The following is a 6,000-nucleotide window of genomic DNA, read 5'->3' as shown; positions in this document are numbered from 1 at the left end:
ACAGCTGTGTCACCCAGTGAAGTCTTCAGCCTAGCCTCACATCACATCTTGGAGTCAGGAAATGTGTAGGGCCAAGTTAGCTTGGCTCAGCTGGAACCACGGTTCTCAGATTTCCCTTTCCTGCGTGCTTCCAAGTTCAGTGCAGTGCAGTGCTAAGTCGCTTCAGTCCTGTCCAACTCTTTGCAACCCTATGGACTGTAGTCCACAAGGTTCCTCTGTCCATGGGATTCTGCAGGCAAGAATACTGGAGGGGGTTGCTGTGCCCTCCTCCAGGGGATCTTCCCAACACAGGGATCTAACCTGTGTCTTCTGAGGCTCCTACATTGTAGGCAGATTCTTTACCCCTGAGCCACCAGGGGAAGCTGGCTTCCAAGTTGAGGGTGGCATGAGATGCCTGAGATTTGGGAGGCAGAAAGATTCTAGGCAGTCTTGCTGTTCACACACAACCATCTCTCATTGGCTGATGTGGGGGAGCACCTGGCTTACCTCCTGTAGCTCCTCCTGGCTCTCTTCCTTCCATTTTTCTTTGTCTTGGGCCAGGTGTGTGTTCAGCTTGGCAATAAAGGACGCCAGCTTCTCTCCCACATCACCTGTGTCATCGAGACTGGAGGCCACAAGAAACAGACACAATCAACAGTGTGCTGGTTCGTGTCAGACAACCTGCTCTCCGGGTGCAGTTCCAGAGTGAATCTTGGTTGACATTGTTTATGATAACAAGCAAGACAAAGGTGAAACAACGAAGCTGCTCTTCTGTGTTGTAAGCTACATCTTTGCTAGGTTGAAAAGTAGTTTTGAATACCAAAGGAGTATTTCCTTTACCTACAGTGTAACTGCTACAAATATTAGACATTTTTAAGTTTAATTTGTTTTATTCATGTTCTGTCCATCAACTTCTTAGGTCTAGGCAACTTATAAAATAATTCATCAAGGCCTGACTTGAGTATTTGCCAATTTCAATAATATAAATATCCCCACAGGGCTAATTGCAAGCTGCCACCATAATACCACTGAACATGAAGTTGGGAAGAGGGGTCCAATAGCATACCTGTATCCAGTATTTCCACCACACAGATAAAGTTGATATAAATTATTCCAGGGGCATAGGTAATAGGTCATAGCAGAATAATTAGGAAGCAATGAGCTTTATTTTTAATGCAATTTATTTAATTGTAAGTTCATCTAATTTAATTTTTATAATGACTGTGTTTAACAACTGCATCATAGAATTCCTAAAAGTTTAATAATCAGCTCTCACAAGACAGTCTTACAAGCTCTGGCACGTCACTGGTTCCAGTTGTCCTCATGGTTTCCAACTTGTCTTTGCTTTCCCCAAGTTCACCTCCGATTCTCCTTTCCACCAGTCTGCTCTGCTGGCTGCAAGTGACTTCAGACCCAATGCAGACACAGAAGCAACAACCTTACATGGAGGTCTTAATTGGTTCCCACAATTGCATAAAGACAACTTCCTATAATATATCTCTATTTCTAGAAAACTCAACATTTGTCAGCTTCTATGATTGAGTCCTGACTGACATAGAAATAAGGGGAATTCGTGAAGCCACAGAAAATACTGGCCACCCCTGAAGGAAGCTCCAGGGATCTGTGACCATTTCTCTATATTTCGAGGGTGCACCCATCTTTGAAGCTGCTCCTATGTCAGACATCCCCACACATCCCCAAGAAAGCGCACACTCTCCCTACAGACCTGGGATGGAAAGATGCAGAATCAGGGCTTGGACCATTATTCCCGGCCTGGCAGAGCAGCCAGGGCAATAGGGACAGGGTGATCTAAGACAAGCCCTGAGAGGCTGTCTCAGCAGTGAAACTGACTAGGCCTCAGGTGGTTGGGCCTCAGTGAACCTCTGGGGTGTTCCAAAATGCCAAGATGTATGGGAAACACAGCCAAGAGGCCTTATAGCAACTAATCAGGGTGGAAGGGTTGTCCTTGGTTAGCACTTATTCACTCAGTCATTCATTCATTCACACATATCCCTTATGGTGCCAAGCCAGCCTTGACTGGACTCTGAGGGCACAGTGATAAAAAATAGATGCCTAAAAGAGACACAGATGTATTGTACAGCCTTTTGGACTCTGTGGGAGAGGGCGAGGGTGGGATGGTTTGGGAGAATGGCATTGAAACATGTAAAATATCATACATGAAATGAATCACCAGTCCAGGTTCGATGCATGATACAGGGTGCTCAGGGCTGGTACACTGGGATGACCCAGAGGGATGGGATGGGGAGGGAGATGGGAGGGGGGTTCAGGATGGGGAACACATGTACACTCATGGTGGATTCAAGTCAATGTATGGCAAAACCAATACAATATTGTAAAGTAAAATTAATTAATTAATTAATTTAAAAAATAAAATAAAAACAAAAAATAGATGCTTTTCTTTTTTAATTTTTTTTATTTTTAATTGGAGGATAATTACTTTAAAAGTATAGTGATGGTTTCTGCCATGCATCAACACGAATCTGCCATAGGTATATATATGTCCCCGTCCTCTTAAATCTCCTTCCCACCTCCCTCCCCAACACCTCCCCCGCCCCCCCCCACCCCCCCCACCCCCGTAGGTTGTCACAGAGCTCTGGCTTTGAGTTCCCTGCATCAAACAGCAAATTCCCACTGGCTATCTATTCAATATATGCTTTTCTCAAATACATCGTGGTACCCTGGAATGGACTCTGGAACAGAAAAACAGCATTAGTAGCAAAACTGGTAAAATCCATATAAAGTCTCTAGTTCAATTAATGGGGCTTCCCAGATGGCTCAGTGGTATTGAATTAGTCTGCTAGCTCAGGACACGTGGATTTGATCTGTGGGTTGGGAAGATCCCCTGGAGGAGTGCACGGCAACCCATCCCAATATTCTTGCCTGGGAAAGTCCATGGACAGAGGAGCCTGGCGGGATACAGTCCATGGGATTGCAAAGAGTCAGATATGACTGAGCGACTGAGCACAGGCACGAGTTCAGTTAATAGCACTGTATCAATGTCACTGTCTTTGTTTTGACAGAAGTACTGAGTTACGTAACATGCTGGCATCAGAGGAAGTGGGTGAAGAGAGTACAGGGACTGCCTGTACTATCTTTACAATTTTTGTGTAAACCCAGAATTACTCCAAAATAGGTTTTATTTTAAAATGTGAAAAAAAAAGACACCCCCCCTTTACCCACCCACCAAGGCCAGGAACAATCAGATGGAAAACAGGCCAGAGCAAGACGAAGCTTCACTTCTAGGAAGGGGGCGGACGACTGAGTTATCCACTAGAGCTTGAAGAAGAGACCAAGCCCAAAACTTGAACAAAGACTCAGGCTCTGGGCTCAGGAACTAATCAGAGCAGGAAAATGGAGACTTGAAGAGTCAGGGCCTCTTCTTGGCTTCTTGTAAGTGCAACAGGATACCTGATCAGGCAGAATTGAAACATTTCTAGGGGGGTGAAATTTAAACATTGCAGTTACTTTTCCACATAGGTGAATTGTTCTGGGAAAACTCCCCTGGCCCCTGTATAAAATATAAAGCCCACTGCCTTTCAAGGGAGGGCTGCAACTGGACAGATTTCTGGCTAACATGTTGACTGTTCCTGCCAACACTCCTTGGCAAGCAGAAGATGTCTTGGAGATTGGCTCCTGGGGTAGCTTCTCAGCAAATATGCCAATGTTGCCCTCTTCCACTGTGAGATTCAAACCTATTGGAATCTTTAATGATCCTGACTAAGATCAATCAGCAAGAAATGACACTGCGAGGCTGAGAGCCACCCTGAGGGGATGGGGCAGCCTAGAGGGGTGACCCGAGCTAGTGCGAGAGAGCGTTGGTCTTGTCACTGTGTTTGGCTGAGGCTAACAGAACCCTCACTGCCAGCCCACCATGTGACAAGGATGTGGTTAAGAACACGAGGGTGAACCAGAGACCTGTTGGCTCAGGAGCCCCACTGTGGAGTGCCTTGAATCCAGAGTAGCACAAAGGAAAGAGGATCTTTCCTGAGAATGACTTGATCAGTGGAGGGATCTGAACCAGCAAGCGGAACAGTATGAGCAAGGACTGGAGAACATTGCCTTGTGCCGGACCAGTTTCCAACGACTATTTTGTGTTGCAGCAGCAACAACAGCAGCTGATACCAGCCTGTCTGTTGATAGACTGGTCGTGGTTCCTAGTTCTATCAGAACAAGCATCCAGAAGCCAGACTGACCATTTTGGACGGAGCATACTCTGAGTTTTCTTTTATAATCCCGAAACCCTGAGAGATTTGCTAAGATTTTTTTAAATATGGCAAGCAGTGGGCTAAAACCCATTTTTAGTTAAAAGTATGAAATGTGACCAAATTCACGCCCACACTTAGGAAGCTGAGCATCTCAGTTGTAGAAATTCATCTCAACTCTCTTCAGAATCCTTCCTTGATCAATCACTGCTTCGTCTATCCCAGAAGGGCTGGCTTAGAGTTTTGAACCCAAGACTTTGAAAGCATACTTGATGTCTTCAAAATAGAAATAAGCACCATCAGTTGATGCCTGTGGCTTGGAGGTGGAAGATGAGGCTGCAGATCGAAGAAGATAGAAGAAGGGCTCCAGCTGTTGGCAGAATCCTCAGGCTGGGTCCTTGTTGCCATGGAGAGATGTCTCCTGGACTTCCAGAAGCATCTTTTTCAGGCACAACCCTGCTTTCTCTGGATGAACAAGGCAGCAGACACCTGGTCTCCTTAACCATTGCTGCCCAGAAGTGTCGGCCAAAGTCACAGATTCTGAAGGTAATTGGTCTGAAAGAGTTTAGAGCAGATGGTGGGCTCCCTGAGGCAAGGAACTCCAAACCCTCTTCCTCCAAGTGCCCTCTGGTGTGTCCAAGGTCAGCCTCTCAGACATCCCAGGATGGATCTGCCAACTCAAGCCCTGCCATCTGCCTGGGTCTCAGTTAATCCATCAGGACCACAGGGCTTCCGGGACATCATTCACAGCTTATCCTCCAAGATAGGGTCAGGGGAAGGACACAAGGAAAGAGACAAAAACTTTGGAGTCAAACAGACCTGAATCCCTTTCCTAACTCTCTCCTCTCTCTTTCACACTAGCTCAGTGTGACTTCAGGCAGGACACAGAACTCCTCAGGGGGCCCCAGTGTCCTCATCCTTTAGATGGGACAATACTAGTAACTACCTCATTAGCATCTTAACGATTGCATATGAAAATGCATGAGCTTGTAGAGTCTGGCCTTAGAAGGCACTGGAAAACTGTGAGCTATTGGAATGTGCTCAACACTTCATTTTCAAATTCTCTCACCCCGTTTTCTGCTTGATCCTCACAGCGATCCTATGAGGAAGAGGAAGTATATATTTATTTTATTTTATTTATTTTCGGCTGTGCTGGGTTAACATTACTGCATGGGCTTTCTCTAGTTGTGGCGAGCAGGGGCTGCTCTCTAGTAGCGGTGCATGGGCTTCTCATTGCAGTGGCTTCTCTTGTTGCCCTAGAGCACTCGGGTTTCAGTAGTTGCAACACATGGGCTCAGTAGATGTGATTCCCAGGCTCTAGAACACAGGCTCAATAGTTGTGGCTCACGGGCTTAGTTGCTCTGCAGCATGTGGGATCTTCCTGGACCAGGGACTGAACCCGTGTCTCCTGCATTGGCAGGTGGATTCTTTACCACTGAGCCACCAGGGAAGCCCTCCTGAAGTATACATTTTTGTTCCCAGTTTCAGATGGGGAAACTGATCAATCCTGTGCCTGAGATCACAAAGAGTTAGTGACAGGGCCAGGACTGAAATCTACCCATGGCTGCTTTAAGTTATGTCATCACATTTTCACTTCCTCCTCCCCCCAAGCCCTGAGCCTTCCCTCCAACCATCACCTTCTAAAAGGGATCAAGAGAGATGAAATCCCAAGGCTCTTATCATTGAATTCACTTTAGGTGACATTAAAGAAAGCAGCAATGAGGGATAAAGTGGCACAGCTTTTTGCCACCATTTTCCTTGAGAAGGGTTTCCATGGAGAAAGCTCCCATGTTTCTGG

The sequence above is a fragment of the Bubalus kerabau genome, chromosome 4 (genome assembly GCF_029407905.1).
Source record: "Bubalus kerabau isolate K-KA32 ecotype Philippines breed swamp buffalo chromosome 4, PCC_UOA_SB_1v2, whole genome shotgun sequence".
Taxonomy (NCBI): Eukaryota; Metazoa; Chordata; class Mammalia; order Artiodactyla; family Bovidae; genus Bubalus; species Bubalus kerabau.
This window is presented reverse-complemented; position numbering follows the sequence as displayed.